Consider the following 21,318-nt stretch of genomic DNA (forward strand, 5'->3'; position numbering starts at 1 on the left):
GTCTGGTTGCCTGGCACCCTCTCCACATCTCCCGCCCACGTGGCTCCCTCAGGTCACACCTCCCATAGAGCCCGGGGAAACCTTGTAGTTTGGAGCAGAGAAAGGTTTATTGCAAGGCCATGCAAGGAGATGGGTGGGTTTGTGCCCTAAAAAGCCCCGAGCTCCCCCAAGGGTTTAGGCAAAGCGCTTTTAAAAGCCAAGTGAGACTGGGGGTCACGAGGTCTGTGATCAGCTTGAGCACAGTTCTCTGACTGGCAGACAGTGGGGTAGCAGGGCGTGTCCCAGGGGTTAGCATTATCAGTCCTTTGCTCCAAGAGGCCTGGGGCTACGTGCTCTCTCAACTGCAAGTGGTTGACATCTTCCTTTTGTTGGAGGGGCTTCCCTTGTGGCTCAGCTGGTAAAGAATCTGTCTGCAATGTGGGAGACTTGGGTTCGATCCCTGGGTTGAAGAGCCCTTGGAGAAGGGAAAGTCTACACATTCCAGTGTTCTGGCCTAGAGAATTCCATGGACTGTGTAGTCCATGGGATCACAAAGAGTCAGATATGACTGAGCAACTTTCACTTTTGTTGGAGTGGGGGAGGTTTTTTTACATCTGCAAAACAACTCAGGAAATGTGCATTGGTTACTACCATCTAGATACTTCCCGGAGGAGCTAAAGCAGAGGACGGGGAGAAGGCCCGTCCCCAGAAGGCCCCACGGGGTCCTGCTCCGTTTCGTGGCCGCACCCTCACACACTGTACATTTCATTTAGTCTCTTGTTATTTGCCTTGTTGTTGTTGTTCCCCGATTGTGTTCCCCCTGGAGTCATAGTCAGTGTCCACATGGTGTCCCCAGGATGGGTGTATGACTAGGGCTCCTGTGCAATGACGAGTGGGTGGGGCGTGAGTGGGTGAATCTCCCATAAAAGAGCCTCAGCTTGATCTCGGGCGGCCTCAGGCTGCAGCAGCTTGAAGCAGGGCTTCGGTTCCCCAGCCAGTGATCAAGGCTGGGTCACGGCGGTGAGAGCACCAAATCCTAGCCACGAGGCCAGGGGTCAGTGACAAGGGCCCGGCTTTTCAGCTTTGCAGAAAAGAATTCCACAAAGATGCAAAGTACTGAAGCAAATAAAGTATTTATTAGGAGAAGAAAAGGGTACAGTATGTGTGGATAGACAGATGGGCAGGCTCAGAGAGAGAGAGTCAGAGTCACACCCGCATGGCAGTTTGAATTACGTTTATGGGGCGTTTCATCTGGTTTTCCTTTGGCTCATCATTTGATTTGCCTGGTTCCCAGTCCATATTTGATGCATCTGAGGATCCTCCCATGTCTGCGCACGCATCTCTTAGCCAAGATGGATCCTACCACAAAGGCCTATGGGTAGATCATCCCTTGACATCACTACCCTTTGATCTCCAAGGAGCTTTTCTGTGCCTGTGTGGTCGGGCAGGTCTCCTCACATCGAGAATGAGAGAGATGTGGCCTGGGCAGGGCCCAGCTTCCTGCCTTAACTGTCCTGCTATTCTGGTCTTGGAGTTTCAGTTCACAGAGAATGAATCTCCAATTGTTTTACCCTGGCAGTGGGGTGGAGGGGGCATCTATCTACCTCCTGCCTCAAGCCGACCAAGGAGATATCCATTCTCAGCTCAGGGGGCTTCCTGAGAGGACGATCGTCCACTGAAAAGGGGCCTTGTTCATAACAGAGCGTAGAATTTTCCAGAAGTTTTGGCAAAGCAGAGGTCGAGAGACTATTATTTTGGACGCCTCTGGGTGTTAAGAGAACAACTCTGGAGTCTGAGGAGCAAGACTCAATCCCCAGCTTTGCCTCTGACCTCCTGCAGATTGCAGGCTAGTGCGTGAACATCTCCATGCCCCAGTCTCACAACTGGGAACAGTCATGATAGCAGCCTGGCAGGGCTGTCGTGAGGATTAAAGGAGTCAATGCATGTAAAGCGCACAGAACAGTGATTGACACACAGGAAGTAACTCCTGGGTGGCTTAGTGGTAAAGAATCCACCTGCCAAAGGCGGGTTCGATCCCTGGGTCGGGAAGATGCCCTGGAGAAGGAAATAACCCACCGCAGTCTTCTTGCCTGGGAAAGCCCGTGGACAGCGGAGCCTGGCGAGCGGCAGTCCATGGGGCCGCAAAGAGCTGGACTTGACTCAGTGATTAAACAGTAACGACAACAAAGCACTGTGTAAGAGGCCTCCGTTGCTGGTGTTCTGCGCGTCACACATCTGTCTGAGGCTTATAGCGGCCCTGCAGGGTAAGGGAAACAAACCATCAGCCCATTCTGCAGATCAGAATCTTGAGCCTTGGAGGCCATCAGTTGCTTACTCAAGACTTCAAAGCCAGTATCCCAACACATTTCTGACTCCATCGCTCTCAGGAGAGGGTGGCTGGCCAAACACTGTGCCCTCAATTCAGCCCTGAGCCCTTCCTTCCGCTTGGCCTGCCTCCCTCCCTGGTTTCTGCTGCCACTGCTGTGGGGCATCCCAGCATTTTACAGTCTCTGCTTTGTAGCTCTGGCCCAAGGGAAACACTAACTCTTTTGGGCTCCATTAGCAGCTCCAAGTCAGGCTGGCATCTTAAAGAGCACTTTGCTAAACATCAGAGCAGTTGGGGTCGTCAGGTGGGGGTTCCTGTTCCCAGGCTGATTTCCTACCTGCTCCATCCCTGGGGGAGGAGACCACCAGACCACGGGTGCCAGCACAGCGAACAGAGGACCCACCTGCCAGCTGAACCTACTTCCTAGCCCTCCCTGAGGATTCGGATTCAGTGGGACCAAGATGGGCCTGGAATCTGCATTTTAATAAGCTTTTGAGGGAAGGCTGGCATGCTGCAATCCATGGGGTCTCAAAGAGTCGGACACGACTGAGCAACAAAGGGGGATTTTTGCCTGAGGGTACTTTGAAAACCACTAGCACTGATCTGAAGACGTGGACGCTAGAGTCTGACCGCCTGGGTTCAGAGGCCAGCTGTGACCCTGGACAGGTTTCTCAGCCTCTCTTTCCCTCGATTTCCTTGTCTGTGAAATGTGGGCCATAGAAGTTTCTAGCCAGCAGGGTCCCATGAGATAATGCATGTGAAGTGTTGATACAATGGCACTCGGTGTACAAGTTATAATTGCTACTGTCCGAATTGTTGCCCCAGGTTTCTTTAACAAAGGGAACATTCCAGATTCTCAGATTCCCTTGGACCCAAAACTCAATGCAGTGGGATTCACAAGTCCTTGGGGCCAGGCAGACTCGGGGACCCAGCACAGTAAGGGCACAGCCTCTCCCTCTAGAGGGAGAGGTGACACGGGTTATCACCCTGGTGGTGTCTCCCTGAACCACGTGGATGCCCCTTCCCCTCCTCCTTCCCCAACCTCCACCCGCCTCTCCTCCGTCCCCAACCCCAACCAGAACTGCACACCCGGGAGGAAGGTGGCCATCTTGGACACCCTGGCCCTGCATTGAGTTTCGAAGCCACACAGAGGTGCCCAAGGCCAGCAATAGACCCACAGCCCAGAGGGGAGGGGGCAGGTGGACGGTCCTGGGGTCTCCTCGGGGCCTCGGGAAGCCATCTGCCTATGGCCTGTGGCTGCAAGCTGACTGACCTCCACATGTGCCTTGCAGTCCGACCTCCTTTCCCGGGAGATGAGCCCCTTTCAGGAAACCAGGTTCTTAGGCCTAAGATGCCGGGCCCACTTCAAGCCTGTGTGGCTCTGTGGTACAAAGCATCAGTGGAATTACACCCAGTATCTTGTAATAACCTCTAATGGAAAATAATCTGCAAAAATCCTGAATCACTAGGCCGTGCACCTGAACCTAACCCAATCAACTATAATTTTAAAAAATAAAGAAAACCCAGCAATGAATTGACTTTCCCACCAGCCAGGGAGAAGTACCCCCCCAGGACTTCCTGCTTTCTGACCTCAGCCCTCCTGACCCTCCCCTTCCCACCCGTCCTCCCCCACAGGAAGTGGATGTGAAATGAAAGTCGCTCAGTGTCTGACTCTTTATGACCCCATGGACTCTAGCCTGCCAGGCAGCTCAGCCCATGGAATTGTCCAGGCAAGAATACTGGAGTTGGGTGGCCATGCCCTCCTTCAGGGGATCTTCCCGACCCAGGGATCAGATCTGCATCTCCTGCATTGCCTGCAGATTCTTTACCATCTGAGCCACCAGGGAAGAGAAAGGGGAGGTAACCAGGTATTTGGGGAGCGAGGCGCTGGGGCGGGCTGGGCTTAGAAGATGAGACAGGAAGGAAGCACAGTCCTTGATCGTGGGCGGGGCAGGACCCCCCACCCCTCCACACCCCCTGTCTGCACCCAGCCTCCAGAACGCCTCCATGCCCACTCTCAGGGCTCCTCTCTCTCACACTTGCCCAGGCCCTCACTGTCTGTGCCCTTCCCCTGATGAGAGACCTTCCACAATAACCCTCTCCTCCCAGCAGGTCTGGTTTCTGCTTGTCTCCCAGGATTCTGCATGCGGTCTCAGCCTGCAAAGCCTGCCCTGACCTCCCCCTCCCCAGTCTGGCTGGCGTCTCCTGAGACTCCTCAGCTCCACGACACTCTCCCTGGGGATCGCAACCGCCCTTTGCAGGACCATGCCACTCAGTCTGACCTCCTGCAGGGATCCGAAAGGCTGTCCTTGGCCACCACTCTCCCCAGCACCTCCCACACGGCCCAGAACCGGAGCTGCCAGCGGAAGGCGATGGACGGAAGGAACTTCCAGGAGTCCCCACTGGAGGACAGGCCACCCAACCTCTCAGCGACCCCTGGGTTCCACCCCTTCCCTGTCCACACACACACCCCAGGCCAGAGTCCTTCTGTGGCACATATCAAGCCCCCAGGGCCAAAGCTGCCAGCACCCCCTCCCAAATGAGCAGGCTCACAGGCGTGTCCTGGTGGGGTCTGAGCGATCCCTAGCAGGTGGGGTCGCCCAGAGCAGCTGGGAACAGCTGGATGACAGGGGGCGGTCAGGAGCGCAACGTGCCCAGTCAAAATGGCCCGTCAGCGGAGCTGCAGTCAGCAGGGCCTGGAGACATCAAACCTGCCAGCTAAAACGCCCCATGAATATTTAACAGCCGTCAATATTTAATTAGTGCAGACAGATTAACTCGGAAATCACACACACTTGGGCTGGAGGGAGGGGGAGCGTTGGAAGCAGGGGGTGGGCTCGAGGGAGAGGCCGTGTTTATTGCGTGGGGTCCGAAAGGCTGCCCACCTTCCCTCCCCGCCGCCCCCAGCCACCTCCCGCCCCGGCAGGAAGCAAGCGCCACTGAGAAAAATCCTAGGGAAAGGGACGCCGGGAGAAGCCCAGGGGAAAGGCAAGGCTTGGGTAAGGTGGGGTGAGGGCAGTGCTGGGCACCCCCGTGTCAGCAGCCGCCTGGACCCCAGCCCAACTTCCCAGGAGCAGGTGTCAGCGTGTAATTACCTCTGCGCCGCTGGCTTTCCTAGATTATGCTGTTGTTTATTGCATCCGCAACGCTACCCTGAGTCTTTTATCCCCTTTGAGTTTCTTTGAGTTTTATCATCTCTTGTGCCACTTTTTTATTTAATAGAGTTTCCCTGAACTTCATCATCTGGTAATAAATTGCTGTCGTTGATGTCTATTTTTTTTTTTTTTTCGTATAAACATTTGGTCAGGGACTTGTAAAATGCCACAATCAAACCTGAACTCGAGCTGCCTGTCTATGCTAAGGGTAACAGCCCCAGCACAAAGAGGGCTTGTGTTCCACCAACGAACAAGCTTGCTTCGCTCCTTTCTGCCTTGAGCATCCTTCCCTTCTTTTTCCTCCCCCAAGACTTCACTCAGAGATCATTACTCCCCGCCCAAAGGAAGCGTTTCTTGACATCATATTTTGTGATCATCTTTTTACCTCCCCCATGCCGAGCTCCTCAAAAACAGTAACCCAAACTTATAAACACATCACATGGCTTAGTGATTTTTATTTTAATAAATTGAGGGGAAAAGAGATTTTTAAATAGGAACTAGAGTTGTCTAAGCACATGGTGTTGATACCTTGTCTATCAGTTAGTTATGAGGTGTAACAAACAACCACAAAAATCTCAGTGGTATATGATAATGAATATCTATTCTCAAAGATATTCAGGTCAGTGGAAGCTTAGCTGGACTAAGTGCAGCCAGGAAATTCTGCTTCAAACCATGGTGGACTTCCCTTGTGGCTCAGCTGCTAAAGAATCCGCCTGCAATGCAGGAGACCCTGGTTCAATTCCTGGGTCAGGAAGATCCCCTGGAGAAGGGATAGGCAACTGCCTCCAGTATTCTTGCCGGGAAAATTCCATGGACAGAGGAGCCCGGCACGGTACAGTCCAGGTGGTCGTAAAGAGTTGTGCAAAACTGAGTGAATTTTAGTTTCACTTTTGTGGTGGCCAGGATAGCTCTGCTTCTTCATGACGGGCTGGAGCTGGCTGGCGAGGCTCCACTTTAGCTGTGTCTCATCCACCCTCAGTGAGCAGGATGGGTGTGGCATGGTCATCTCATGGCAGAGATGTACAAGGGAAGATGCCCACCCACACAGCACATTCCAAGTCCCTGCTTTTTCCATGTTGCTAACATTTCACTGACCAGAGCAAGGCACATGGGCAAGCCCAATGTCCAGAGGAAGTCAACTCCACATGGGAGGAAACTGTGGCAAGGGTTAGATGAAGCAGGTAAGGACTTTGGGCCAGGGTTTGAATCGATCACAGGCGGGTTCTCACCACACCATGCACAAGACCCCTCAGCGACAGGCCCCCAGTGGGACAAGAGGGGTCATATGGGCTACTCCCTCTTGTCCTCATCCCTACCCTTTACCCCCTGCCCCCAGGGCATGAGGGTTAACAAAACAGCAACAGATGTTAGATTAAAGAAGCCACTGGCGTGAGCCACCAAAAGCAGAGAGAAGGGGACAGAGCCAAAGCTGAGAATCAAAGTCAAGGTCAGTCCTGTAGGACAAAGCAAAGAAGTCAATGGTGAGGGCAAATGATGGACTTGGGCCAAGAAGAGCAGAAAACCCTTGAGTCTTGGACTTCAAGTCAGCTCCAGCTCCTGGCTCCACCTCGAGCAAACTCTTGCCTGCTCTCTGGCCTCGGTTCCCCAGGTGTGATTAGGCCTTTGGACGCTGGGATCCCATACACCGCTGAGGACACTGACATCCTGTGGCCTCAGGCCCATCATTCCCCAAACTCTGCCCCACTTCTTTCTCTGTAACACGTGAAGTCTGAGATCCTCCCTAAACATCTCAAAGTTACAACCAGACAGGGGTGTCTATGTTGTCAGAATCCCCAGGCTTCAGGACAAAGAACAGTCACTAGAAGTAGGTCACTGGCAGGTGGATACCTTTCTGTCTGATGTGTAGAATCCAATCTTGAAAGTTAGACTAAGCAGCTGGTAGAACAGAAAGGAACCCTCTTGGGAGTCAAAGAAATGTGGGTTTGAAGTCTACCACCAATGTGTGTAGCTGAGTAATCTTGGAGGGACACATAAGCTCTCTGAGCCTCAGTTTCCCCAGCCTGTGAAATGGGCTGATCATAGAAGCACTCAGGGCCACTGAAGGAATTCCATGATAGGATGTGTGCAATGTACCCAGCACAGTGCCAAGCCCCATGGAGGAACTCGACATACGATGGTAATATAGTACTTCCTCCTCTTCTATCTCTAGCTCTTGAATCCTCACTGTCTCTCCTCTAAAAAAAAAGTGTGTGTGTGTATATATATATATATATATATATATATATATATATATATGCATATATATATATATGAAAATTAACTATGTATATAATTAAAACAACTGCCAACAGTTTCATCCCTTCATCACCTAATTCCCTTCAGACCCCAAGTTCTGCATCCGGATGTGGTGATCTGAACTGGGCAGGCATCAGCCAATTTTTCTCAGTATTCTCTTTCCTACCTTTCATCAGCTCAATTGCCAGGGCTTCTGTCCCTTTCTAATTGCCCATCTCTTGGATTTCTTTTCTTCTTTTCCTTGTTAAAGACCAATTTTACAAAGCACTTCAGCAGCTCAGCCATTTTTATCATCATCATTAATTTTATTTCCCTTCTCATTTATTAATGGCCTGGGCGGCTCTCAAGGATTCCTTTTCCCCTGATATATTTGTAAAACGCCCTTCTTATTCCCTTTGGCGGCCCCAAGACTTTCCATGGGTTTATTTCCTCCCTTGGCTGCCCTTCTGTTTCCCTGAAGCCGTTATTGACTTCAGACCTCCCTGTCTGCACCCTTTTCCCGCCTGCCAACTGTGGGGTGTTCCTCTGTTCCCGCCCTCCCTCCTCAGACACCCTGGCCTCAGAGGCTTTCTCATCTTGAGGCTCCATCAGTAGAAAGGGTTTGTTAGGCTCCTACCCGTCCCTGTTCCACACCCACCAGGCCCCTTTCATCCATGCTGGTAATCAGCTGGAAGGGGCCAGAAAGGTCTAGATCCTGCCCTGGTCCCCACCACCAGCTCCCTACCTCTCCAAGATCCCTGACTAAGGCAGTTATGCCCAGGAAGCATCCATTCATTCATTTTTCAAAAGCAGGATTGAGGTATAATTTACATACCATGCAACTCACCCATTTTATGTTTAATCATTAAACTCAACGATTTTTCAGTACCTCTTCAAGATGTACAACCATTACCAACAATCCAGTTTGAAACATTCTCATCACCCCAGTAAGATCCTTCACAGCCATTTATAGTTAATTTCACTCCTCAACCCCACGCTCAGGAAAAGACAGGAAGAAGGAAGTAGGTTGTTCACTCTGCATTATCAATAGTAGTGGTTGTGACCATGCAAAACGCACTGATGTGGTGCCACCTCGCATTTTGTCTGGCACAGCAGTGATGTTAACCCACAGGCCCTAACCCCTGCTCCAGGGACGCACGCAGTGTCTACACCCAGCTTCTAACCTTACAGCATCCACTGGGAATACACGGAGCTCCAGCCCTAACTGCTGCCTGCCTGCCCATGGTCGAGAACGCCTGGCACTTCTCATTCTCCACTACATTCTGTAATAGATCCTTATAGCCTCTAAAATGATTGATCTCTCTAACACACTCTCCCCCATCTTGCCATTTGAATTTCTTGGCATTGACCTTCCCAGGCCAAGGAACTTAGCAGTCTCTTGCCTAAAATCGGAGCTTTTGCTCTATCTAAATTGTCACAGGATACCCTGGGGACTCATCGCCTTCCGCGCCTCCCCTTCATCCCCCTCCCAACCTCAGTCCAGCCTAGGGTGTCATAGATGGAGTCTTCTTAAAGAACTGAACACTCTTCAAAGCAAGTCATAGTAACAGATCTAGAAAAGCAAAAGATACAATCTTATAAAAGAATATATCCTGTGCCCAAATTATGGCATATGTGGAATATAATACCTGTTACCCTGTAGACCAAAAAAAAGTTATTAAATTTAAGCCCAGGGTTGAAGTATTTGAATTTCAAAAGACTATCTGTACTAAGCAGAAAAAAATTGCCTCAAGATTGGGAAGAGAGTTGATACGAATGATAACTGACAGTGTACAATCCAGTGGTCCTCAGACTTCAGGATTTTGTAGTTCAGCAAAAATTTTCAAGAGAAAAATTGAAGGATTCAACATAAGTTTGTCAACTTTATCCTGCCAAGCACAGATGCTTAAGAAGTCAAGTCTGGTCTACCAACAACATTGTTTCATACATAAAAGGATGTTTTAGCACCAAGAAAATAGGAAAGAGAGAATACTGGGGTGGGGGGAGAGAATCCTGTTGAAAATGAATGCTTAGCTTTGTGAAAAACTCACTCCTGTCTTTCTCACTTTCCCACAAGTGGATGAGAGCTATGGTGAGGGGCACTGGGACAGCTAAGTTAAACACAGATTAATTATAAAGTGTGCAGAATCCCATAAGGGTTCAACCTTCACCCAGATGCTGCCTTTTACACAAGTTGTAGGGTCCCAGTGATGATGGATGAGGGGTGAGGGACAGGGGTCCTGCCTTCCCTGGGGTCCTCCTTCCTTTGAGAACTGCTTCTCTTTGTCCTTTTTTAAGCAGTTGACTTCCAATGCAGCATCATCATTCCTGGTCTTCCCAAGCTTCTCAGTGTTATTTTCCTATCGCCAATTTTCCCCGGTAAGTGTTACTTGCTCAGTCGTGTCTGATTCTTTGCAATCCCATGGACTGTAGCCCACCAGGCTCTTCAGTCCATGGGATTCTCCAGGCAAGAATACTGGAGTGGGTAGCCATTCCCTTTTCCAGGGGATCTTCCCAACCCAGGGATTGAACCTGGGTCTCTTGTATTGCAGGTGGATTCTTTACAGTCTGAGCCACCAGGGAAGCCCCAGAAATTCCTGATAAAATTCGGCAACACTTTCCAAGCAACTGGTTGCTGGGTTTCCAAGAGCAGCCATTTCTCCATAAACATCAGTCAAATTTGGGTTTAAGGGTAAGCTTGCTTCCTGCTGGGCTCCACAGCACCTCTTTGCCAAGCACACATAGAGCCAGACCCCCAACCTTCCATCACCATCTCCTTTCCTATTGGCCTGTTCTGCTTTCCACCATTATCTGGATTACTATTAATATGTATGGTCAGTGTACCTTCCATGGGGGTGGAACACAGTGGGAGTAAATGGTATGAGGAAGGAAGTTGCTTTAGAGTCTGCAGAAGTCTAGATGTCATAGAATTATGTGGTTTCTGAGTCAGAAGAGATGGAAGAATCTACAGCTACCACTGGGGCAGTGAATGCTTGTGAGCTAAGAGACCGAGGGAGGAGCCAGCGTGATAAAGAGGCGTTCAGATGCCTGTGGGTTCCAACCCGAGTTCCACCAGCCACATAACAATGGGCAGGTCACTTAACTTCACTAAACCTCAATGTTTTCACTCCCAACAAAGAGAAGATGACCAGCCTCAAAGGACTGTGGTGAGGATTAGAGGAATAAGGTAAACAGAGGTGCTGGCCCAGAGCAGCGGCTCCTCCCTCTCTCTCTCTCTCTGTTTTCTTAACTCTAAGGGAGGGTGTCTGGCAGAGCAGACTTGGAGAAGAGAGATGTGAAAAAGGGCAAGAGCAGAATTTAGGTGAATGTGGGACAGATTCAATAATATCCCCCAAAAAAACCATCCCTGGGTCCGACTGGCTGATGTAATCAGGCTCTGTAGCACTGAAATGGTTTCACATCCCTGCCTCAGACACGAATGCAGTGAGATCCCTGAACCAAACGTGTGAACATGTGTCAGGCTGGAGGATGTGCAGCAGCCCCAGCATCTTGTAAAGATGGAACTTTTACATCTTGGGTGCCGTACTGGGCACCCTGTAAAGAGGAACTCCTGCACGGTAGAGAGCGTCAGCTCTGCATAGAGAGAGGAGCACAGGGGGTTGTGAACTGCTCCAAGCCTCCAGCGGGTACTTGAGAAACTCCTCATTCAAACTCCATGTACCCTTGTTCCGGGTACCCCGTGTTGCCCCCACCTGGGAGAGGGGAAACTACCGGAGAGATCCATGCAGGAGAGCCTTCTCCAAGGCTTCAGTTCAGGTGAGAAACTCCTGGACCATTTGATGTGTCCTCTCCAAGTTAAACACAGATGAGGGGCTGCGGGTGGCGGGGCGGGGGCATGATTTAGGGAGGGTGTTATTTAGATGCAGAATCAAATTTAGGAGGAGAGAACTTCCCTGGTGGTCCAATGGTTAAGAATCCATCTGCCAATGCAGGGGACAAGTGTTCGATCCCTGGTCTGGGAAGATGCTGCGTTGGAAGATGCAGGCCACGGGGCAACTAAGCCCGTGTGCCACAGTGACTGAAGCCCACATGCCTAGAGCCTGCGAGCTGCAACTAATAAGTCCGTGTGCCTAGAGCCCGCGCTCCGAAACAAGAGAAGCCGCTGCAGCAAGAAGCCCGAGCACTGCAACTAGAGAAAGCCCACATGCAGCGATGAAGACCCAGCACAGACAGAAGTAAAATACATAAAACTTAAAAAAAAAAAAACTTAGCATGATACTTAGCATATCAAAAAATAAATAAGAGGAGAGGGTGAAATGCAATGGAAATCAGGAAGGCTGGAAAGGGAAGTCAGAGGTTTTCTCACCACCTCCTCCCATCCCCACTCCCTCCTTCTCTAGCTTCCTCCTCTCCCCTCTCCCACAGGCGCAGCAAGGAACCCAGCCCGCTCCACCACAGCACCTGCCGCCCCCTACCCTGGCCCTGGTTCCCCCTACACGCCCCCCACTCCCACTTGACCCAAGAGAGCGTTCTGCCACCTTCCATGCCCTCATTCAATAATTGTGCATTTCCCTGAGACTCAAAGGCCAAGGAGAGAGACGATGACTTCTCCATCAATAAGCCCTCAAGCAAGCGTCTCAAAGGGATGCTTTTCTCAACAAACTTGCAAGCCTTGTTTTTTCCATGATCTCAAATGAGAGCGATGCCATTCATCCTCCACTGATAGAGCTCCACCAACCAGTCATATCATCGCTGAGGGCCAGCAACATGCTTGAGGCCAGCAGGACACTTTCACCCTCCAAATAATCCAGGGAGCCCTCCCCTCCACCCGCCCCCTGACTCATTATACAGAAGAAGAAACTGAAGCTCAGAGAGGCGATCGGCTTTGCCCAAGATCCGTAAACAAACAAATCATGGAGTCAAATATAGAAGACGTTTCAAAGTTCTCAGTGCTGTTCTGAAGTATGTATACGGCCTAGGGGTATAGCAGTTAGGTTCTTGAAAGATAAGCTCACAGAAGCAAAGGGAAGTTTTCTGGAAGTATATCTGAGGCTCAAAGGATCGGCGGGAAGGCTGGGGAGTCAGGTTTGGGTGTAGATGGGCCCCAGGACCACTTGAAGGGCCAGGCATGAAAGGAGGCCAGCTGTGCCCCTCCGCTGTGGCCCCTGCCCTGTGGGTTCATGAGCTTCCCCCTGTTTTCTGAGGTTTGGTTTTTCTACTCCAGAAGATGCTTTCAGAATTCAGGCCACACTTATTCATGTGCTGTCCTTTTGGGGACAGGCTCACAAGCCCCAGATTACCATCCCACCAGATTGCAGCTATTGGGGAAGTAATAAACCCCCAGCAAGTTCCACCAGGAGGAGACAATTGGCAGTGGTAGGGGACACAGATAGAACCTGCCAATCCTAAAGGAAATCAACCCTGAATATTCACTGGAAGGACTGATGCTGAAGCTGAAGCTCCAATACTTTGGCCACCTGATGCGAAGAGCCAACTCATTGGAAAAGACCCTGATGCTGGGAAAGATGGAGGGCAGGAGGAGAAGGGGGTGATAGAGGATGAGATGGTTGGATGGCATCACTGACTCAATGGACATGAGTCTGAGCAAGCTCTGGAAGATAGTGAAGGACAGGGAAGCCTGGCATGCTGCAGTCTGTGGAGGCCCAAGGAGTCTGACATGACTTAGTGACTGAACAAAAAACAAGAAGGGAACACAGATCACAGTGGGCTTCACTGAATAGGTGAAGCTCAGACGAGGCTTGAAGGGAGAGCAGTAGCAAAATAAAAATGGCTCACCGGGGCTGCATTCTGGGGACACAGGGCCGGACCAGCAGGTGCATTAACTTCTTTGCTCCTCCCAACAGCCCTGAAGTAGGGGCTAGTCTCACCCAGAGCACAGGTGGGGAAACTGAGGCTCCAGAAGCTTGAGTTTTCTTGCCCAAGGCCTCACAGTTATAAGTGGCAGTCAGAATTCAGTCCCGGAGCTTCCCTGGTGGTCCAGTGGTCAAGAAACCACCGGCCAATGCAGGGGACACAGGTTCAGTACCTGGCCCGGGAAGATCCCATGTGCCGCGGGGCAGCTAAGCCTGTGGGCCACAATTATTGAGCCTGTGCTCTACAGCCCGGGAGCCACAAGTACTGAAGCCACCACGATGTGAAGCCCACACACCATGATGAAAAGCAGCCCCCATTCACCGTTAACGAGAGAAAGACCATGCACATCAATGAAGACCCAGCACAGCCATAAACAAAAAAAATTTTTAAGGAAGAATTCAGCCCTGGTCTCACTGACTCCAGAATCCAAGCTCTTAACCGCTCCGCTGGCAAATAATGCCTCCCTATTAGAGAGGCTTCCACATGTCAAAGTGCTTCCCAGGTCCATTATCTCAGCGCACGCTCACAGCAACCCTGCGAAGTAGATAGGGCAGGTGTGACTAGGCTCATTTCCCCATCAGGCAGATGGGGCCCAGAGATGCTAAGCGACCCACCCAAGGTCACACAGCTGATTAACATAAGGGTCAGGCCTGCTGCCCCGCTGTCAGCCCCCTCCTCACTGCAGCTTGTGCCCCGAGGGTCCTGAGTGCCTGGCCCGGGAGAGGGATCAGAGCCCAATCAGGAGAGAACAAGGCAGACATTTCACTGCCAGGCAGGCGCCTGACTCATCGCCCCATGTGCGTACCCGAGGGCCGTCCAATGTCCGGCACCCTGCTGTCTGGGGAGGTCTGGGCACAATTAAGCCAAACGAGGAATCGGTGCCCAACAAATTAGCAACAGGTAAAAGCAATCAGGCCATCTGTTGCCTCCCACCCACGGCCACCGCCTAATCCCCTTTCTAGGTGGCGTCAGGGCTCCGAGCTTAAACACAAATTAACATACTGGCCTTTGCATATGTATTTATGGCTTCAGGTGGGGAGACAGCCACAGCAGCAGGTGGCGAGGAGGCAGTCGCTGGAGATGTTTTGCTCATGCCAATGTCCTTCGTTAGGGAGGGAAGTCCGCTGAAGGACATGGGATGGGCAAGCTGGAAGGCAGACCAAGGGCTTGACTAGCCTGTTATGGGGGTGGGGAAGCATGTAGAGGGACAGCTCTTGGTCCCTCATGGGAAGCATCTCCACACCCCACTCATTCTTTCCGAGGTCTTGCATCCTGTATCCCATCAGTCATATTTGACACGATGAGGAAAGAGGAGGCACACGGGGACTTCCCTGGTGGCCCAGTGGTTAAGAATCCACCTCCCAGTGCAGGGCACGTGGGTTTGATCCCTGGTCAGGGCACTAGGATCCCACTTGCTGCAGGACAACTAAGACTGCGTACCTCGACTACTGAGCCCATGTGCTGCAACAAAAACCCCGCGTGGAACAACTAAGACCCAACACAGCCAAATAAATAAATATTTTTTAAAAAGAGGAGGCCACATGACCATCCACATGGTCAGCAGGAGGCATGGACAGGTCAGGAAAGAGCTCCAAGCACCCAGGTGGCCGGCATGCCTATGAACCAGTCTTGAGCTGCCTCTATGAATGAATCTTGGTTTCCTCTTTGCCAGTTTCCAAGATGCGTGTGTGTGCCAGCCACACTGAACAGGATCTACTTGAGAATGAATATTAATATGAGTAGAAGATGGTATTTTCTGGTCCTTCAGGCCCAGCCCTTTACTTGGTCTTGCCCTTGCAGCAACCTTATGGGGTAGATGTTCTTATACTCATTTTGCAAAAAAAGAAATGGAGGGAGTGGCCAGGTTAAAGTCAATGATTTGTTAATAGGTACCCATGGACAAGGGCTTTCCAGGTAGTGCTAGGGGTAAAGAACCCACCTGCCAATGCAGGAGATGGCAAGAGATGTGGGTTCAGTCCCTGAGCTGGGAAGATCCCCTGGAGGAAGGCATGGAAACCCACTCCAATATTCTTGCCTGGAGAATCCCATGGACAGAGGAGCCGGGTGGGCTACAGCCTGTGGGGTCGTAAAGAGTTGGACACAACTGCTGCGACTTAGCACACACACATGGTGAGTCTAGGCTGCAGCAGGCTCCAGGGGAGCCCTTGGAATGCAAAGATATACAAACTGGGGGTGATGCTTGGCCTTGTGGCAGAGTCAGAATCGGCCGCAAGTGCTGCTGAGGAAATGACGGTAGCAGGTGGACAGGTCTCCCTGCAGCCCAAGTTGCAAAGAGGAACCATCCAGAAGTGAAGGAAGAGGGGACAGTATATGCAAGGGCCTGAGGAGGGCAAGAGGGCCCTGAGGGTGTCTGAGGCTGGTGTGGCTGGGACCTGTGCAAAGACAGATAGCTGATGGATAGCATGGACCAGGCAGGACCTCACTGGCTCTGTAGGAAGTTCTGGATTTTCTCTTAGGTGTGATGGGAGGCTGCTGTCAAACGTTATCAGGATCAATGAGCCTCTAAAGCCAGGTTCCCACCACCATCCTGTGCTGTCCTTTCCCACCTCATGCTTCTCCTGCAGAAGGGACAGGAGCCCACCTTAGAAAGGCGGTCACCTCCTTAGAAAGTCTGCCCATAGTCACAGAGTGGGCAGAGTGAGGACCCTGGGGGTTCCCAGGCTAGGGTTTTCTTCTCCTAGTCACAAAGAGGGGTTGAAAACAGAGCTAGGCTAATGTCCTTACGCCATTACAGTCCCAAGTTACCCAGGATGGGACAGCCAAGGAAGGAAGGAGCCTGCTTCAGTAAGTCCTCTTGGTTGACCAGAAAAATGGACTCTTGCGAAGCACATCTCTAAATGTCCAGGAATCTGTCTGGGAGCAGAGAAGGCAAAGAAAGAGTTGAGCCCCTTTGCTTTTGGTCTCATGGGGAATGGGGTCCACGGAGGGCCCAGTAATCTTCAGCGTCCCAGCCTCAGGAGTGGGTACGGCTAGACTCCACCCCTTACTCACAGTGTGACCTGGAGCGAAACGTTCTTTCTCCAGCTGGAACATGAATTAAATCTCCCTCCTAGGAGCATGGGGAGGACAGGATGGGTGTCAAGCACCCAGCCTGATGTGTGCACTTGGGTGCTCACTCAATGCTAAGGGACAGGACTGAGTCAGTCCTACTTCCGGGCCACTCCTCGCTCCAGCCAATCAGCATCAACCTTCCATCTCCGCTCCTCTCTCCAGCCAATCAGCATCAACCTTCCATCTCCCGTTGTCCCAGAGCTTTGCCTCATCTGAAGTTTCAAATCCCTTGTTAAAAATAATCTTCAAAAAAAAAGTCAGAAGAGGAGGCGGGGAAGGAAAAAAGGGAAATAGAGAGAGAGAGGAGAAAGAAGGTTTTTTTTTCCCACCCGAAGCCAGATCTCTAAATCTGTTGGTGGCCAGGGACAGCCCTGCCGCCTGCTTCTCTTGCAAATCAAAGGGCCTGCCGAGTAAGTAAGCCGCTGCAAATAGAGGGCTGGGCTCTTTGAGGGTGGGAATCCAGAAAAGAGCTCTTACTATCCTCCTGAGCTCAGAGAAATGCCTCAAGCCGGCCCAGGCTGTGGGCTGTAACTGCCCAGGTGGGCATGTAACTGGCGGGGAGGGGAGGGCTGTCAGTGCCAGCTCAGGCTCGAGGAAGGGAGGGGAGAGACCAGCGTTTGTGGTGCTGTCCGACCCTCACCCTGCAATACCAGCCAGCCACACACATCCTTAGCCTTCATTGTTTCATCTGTGAAATGGGATGATATAGCCACAGGCGCCCATGCATAGCACCCAGCAGGCGCTTCTCAAGTGGTGCTTCTGATCCCTCTAGACAAAGGGGAGGGATGGGGCGGGCTCAGGTGTCCCATCACCAAGCCTGCCATCCTTCCCACCCCTCCAAGCTGCCCTTCCTCTCTGGCTCCCTAGAAGTATCTTCCCCGTGACTCAGTGACAAGCCACACATCCGGGCTGTCGTGCCATCCTTTCTTTCTCTCTCCATTCTGACCCGCCTGGCCAACCTCTCCACTGTCGCCCTGATCTGTCCCAGCCACCTCCCTCCAGGCCTCCCTGCCTTGGGCCTCCCCCAGGCCCACCAAGCACACAGCTGCACATTCATTTCCCAGAAGCCCATGCGTGGCTGCTTGTATCCTCTGCTCCAGGCCCAACTTCATTGCCCATCACCAACTGCTCCACCTGGCGGTCAAAGCCAGCTGCACTCACAATGCCCCAGCCGGATGGAACAACCAGCACAGCACCTGGTGTGTATGCCTGACCATAGCTATCATGCCAGGCTCCAGGCTCCCCTTGCTCCACACCACCATCATCCCTAAGACTCAGCCTACCCTAGCCAGTCTCTTTGTTTTTGCTCCTGCTCTCTCTTCCACCTGGAAGGTCCATCACCCTAAAATGATTTCTCCCTCCAGAATCCTACCAGCCAGAATATTTTCTCTCCAACTCTGCAGGATTTGGACCCCTCATCCCAGGGTTCAGCATCATCTCTTTATGATAGAGGAATTAGCACTGGCACCTAATCCTCCAAATCCACAATTAAGTTGGTTCATGGACCAAGAAGTGAGATCTGACTGGGCCAATGAGAGAGAATCCTGGGGACGTAGTGAGTGAGTGGGAGCCAGGGCTGCTCCAGGGCACTCATGGGGTGCACAGAGTAAAATTGTCAAGGGTATGGTTGTGCTAGGGGACAGAAGGGGATGTGCGTATATGGACCATAGCCAACGAGTGTGCATGTGGGACCCTCAGTGCAAGAGTTTCTTGAAACAAGCCAGCACTCACACATCCTCCCCACTTCTCTCTGTCTCTGTCACACATGCACACACAAAGCACGCAGAATCCTGATAAATCTTCACATTATTAAGCCCTATACTTGGTGCAAAGGAATTGACAAATATTGAAGTGCAATATGACTGTGCTCTCCAAGCTTCCGTCCTGCTGGGGATATCAGAACACTTCCAGCTGAACAATAAAATGATAGGGAATGACAGCATGGCTCTCCTTTGACAGGGCGCTATTCACAACCACGATCTCAGGTTCTTACAACCTGGCCGCATCTTTCAAGCACAGAGACCAGAGGGCGTGGTCTGTTTGAGGCAGAGCTGCAGTTCAGATCCCATCTTTAGACTCTGATTCCCCAGCCCCTGCGGGCAGAAGCTGTGGAAGGCTCTTCATCCTTGGGCACTGCGGCTGGTCGGGGATTTAGTTGGAAGCAGAGCTCCTGAAGCCTGTGGATCTGCACCTCCTTCTTCTGTAAGTCGAGAATCTGGAATGTTCCATTTGGGTTAAGTAATGGGTGAGTATGAACATCACATGTTCCCCACCCCGAGCCTCTGCTCAGAACAATTTCCTCCAGGAAATGTTTTCTGAAAATCTCCCCTCACCTCGGGCTCCGAGACATTCCCATAGCTCCAAACCATGGCGAGCGGAAGGGCCTGTTTGCGCTTCTGTCATCTGTCACCGACAGCAGCTTTGAGCCTTAATGGCAGGGACAGGGTCTCATTCACCCCTGCATCCCAGTGCCTGGCACATCTCAGACATTTCAGGAAGCTTTACAGAACGTGTGAGTGAGTGAATGAAGTGAATGAATGAGTGGAGGACTAGCCCAAGACACAAATCAACTCTACGCACAGGTGCATTCCCAGAAACAAGGCCCCCACCTGTGGGTGTGGGGGGAGGAGAGATGGAGGAATGTGCCAGAAAGAGGATGCAGGCGCCTGACTCCATCCTCATCTCTTTGACCTGGCAGTTTCCCCAAGGGGGGATGGGTTAGTCTTCTGAGGATAAGAGGGAGACCAAACAGGGAAAGGAGCCCTTCTGCCCTCAGTGGGGTTCACAGAGGGGGATCAGTCCTCAGGTCCCAAGAAGAGATCAGCCTCAAGCCACAATGCCAGCAATCTCCATCACTGTGCTAGCCAGGAAAGAGAGGTCCCTCCCGCACCATCCCTGGTGCTGCCCGCACACTACCAGCTCCCATGGCTGAAAAGCTGGAGGGTTTTTTTTTCCCCGAAGTACTTCTAGCTATAGGAATCTGGGAAATGACCACAGAGACACTCCCTCCCTGACCCCTCAGCTTGCCCGACAGAAAGCCTGGAAAAGTTCGTCTTCCCCCGGCTCCCCACGTTCCATCATCTGTGGCCAGTGGCCAACTGTGAGCAAGTTCATTAATATTAATGTTAATAATCTCCTACATTTGCTTCACGCTTTCCCGCTTACAAAGCACTTTCCGATCCATCATCTCATCCGACGCTCACCACCAGCCTAGGAGGTCAGCGGGGCTGTGATTATCATCCCCACTTTACCGAGGAGAGAACTAAGGTCCAGGGAGAGAAGGGATGGGACCGAGGGTGCGCTTGGCAGCCAGCTGTCCCGACCCCCGGCGGCCCCTCGACCTCTTCGTCTCACGGCTGCCAACCCATTCCCCCAGCTACCGTGCCAATGTCAACATCAGCATCACCTCCTGGTTCAGATGATCTGTTCTCAGCCATTAGAAAGACAGGCTTAAAATAAATAAGAAAGACAGGCTTTAGCCATCTGCTAAAATGGGTAAAACGACCTGCCGGGAGTTTGCTGAGTGACCTTGGGCTAGACATTTCCCTCTCTGGGCCCCCAGTCCATTTCTTTGTATGTCAAGTGAAAAAGCAGGGCTCTTCTATCCCTTCTGCCCTCCCTTGCCGAGGTGGGAAACCGGGGAAAGCTGAAGGATCTTCCCTTGGTCCCAGACTCAGGCTGGTAGTAATCACACCTCCTGAGGTCCCCTCCTGGAGAATGAGGGGTCAACCTATCATGAGCCTAGGACCACCACGGAATGGAGCTATGAAGCAACAGAAGACTCCCAGGACCCCTCCTGAAGACGGGGCCAGAGCTAACAAAAAACTGCTCCTCTGTGACAAGTGCTTTCCACACATTATCAACATACCTCAAAATAGCCCCACCAGATGGCAATCATTTCCATTCTTTATGTGAGAGACCTGAAAGATGAAAACTACATTAGAGAGAAGCTTGAAGCTCAGAGAGGTCACTTGACTTGCCCAAAGTCACACCACAAAGAGCAGACTCAGATTTCAAACCCAGATCTGGTCTATTGGCTCAGTCCTAAATGCTTAACGATCCAGAGGTGAAGCAAGAGGGAGAGAGGCACAGGGGAGTTCGTCCTTCCTCCATTCCCTTCCTTCCAGCCTGTCTGCCTGCCCTCTCTCTCCCTCCTTCTCTTCCCTTGTGGTTTCAGCCCTGCACGGGGCCTCCTCTGCTGTGCCAGCTCACCCATCTCAGCCCAGGCTGAGATTTATGGATCTCACTTCAAGGATTTTTCTTTAATAATAACATTTATAATCATTTTAGAAATTAAGAGCTGAGGATGCAAAGCTTTTTAATTAAAATAATCCGCAGTTGATAATTATAGGACTCTCTTAGCTGGAACCATCTTCATTCAATCTGTCACACTCCCCAAAGTAGGCACGAGATAGCTGTGAGCAACTGGGCGAGCCTGGTACCTGTGTGTGTAAAACCACGTGGCTGAGGGCTCACCCTCAGGGCTTCTGCTGGGCAGGTGAGCTCCAGGGTGAAGTGGGCTGTCCCTCGCTCTGAGGTCTGTACCTGTGCACCATGCAGGGCTGGCTTGCCACATGATGATGGCCCTTCTGGAGATCTATCTGCCCACTTGACACACATCTTCTGTGGGTTTCCCTGTGGGCTCAGAGGGGTCAAAGCCCAAGATGCAGAAGGATATGTAAAGGCTGTGTGCGCATGTGTGCTCAGTCATGTTCG

The 21,318-nt window shown here is 51.6% G+C and overlaps 2 long non-coding RNA genes across 2 annotated transcripts; both read right to left on the reverse strand.

Moving 5' to 3' along the window:
* Nucleotides 1-1,107: 1,107 nt before the first annotated feature.
* Nucleotides 1,108-14,204, reverse strand: LOC129651389 (uncharacterized). Its single transcript, XR_008714114.1, has 3 exons — nt 13,453-14,204; nt 3,579-3,686; nt 1,108-2,236 (listed from the first exon to the last, which is right to left on the reverse strand). It is a non-coding gene; the product is annotated as an uncharacterized LOC129651389 (long non-coding RNA).
* A 3,911-nt stretch (nt 14,205-18,115) lies between these two features.
* Nucleotides 18,116-19,069, reverse strand: LOC129651390 (uncharacterized). Its single transcript, XR_008714115.1, has 2 exons — nt 18,936-19,069; nt 18,116-18,817 (listed from the first exon to the last, which is right to left on the reverse strand). It is a non-coding gene; the product is annotated as an uncharacterized LOC129651390 (long non-coding RNA).
* Nucleotides 19,070-21,318: the final 2,249 nt, after the last annotated feature.

This window comes from Bubalus kerabau, chromosome 4 (genome assembly GCF_029407905.1).
Source record: "Bubalus kerabau isolate K-KA32 ecotype Philippines breed swamp buffalo chromosome 4, PCC_UOA_SB_1v2, whole genome shotgun sequence".
In the NCBI taxonomy this organism is placed as follows: Eukaryota; Metazoa; Chordata; class Mammalia; order Artiodactyla; family Bovidae; genus Bubalus; species Bubalus kerabau.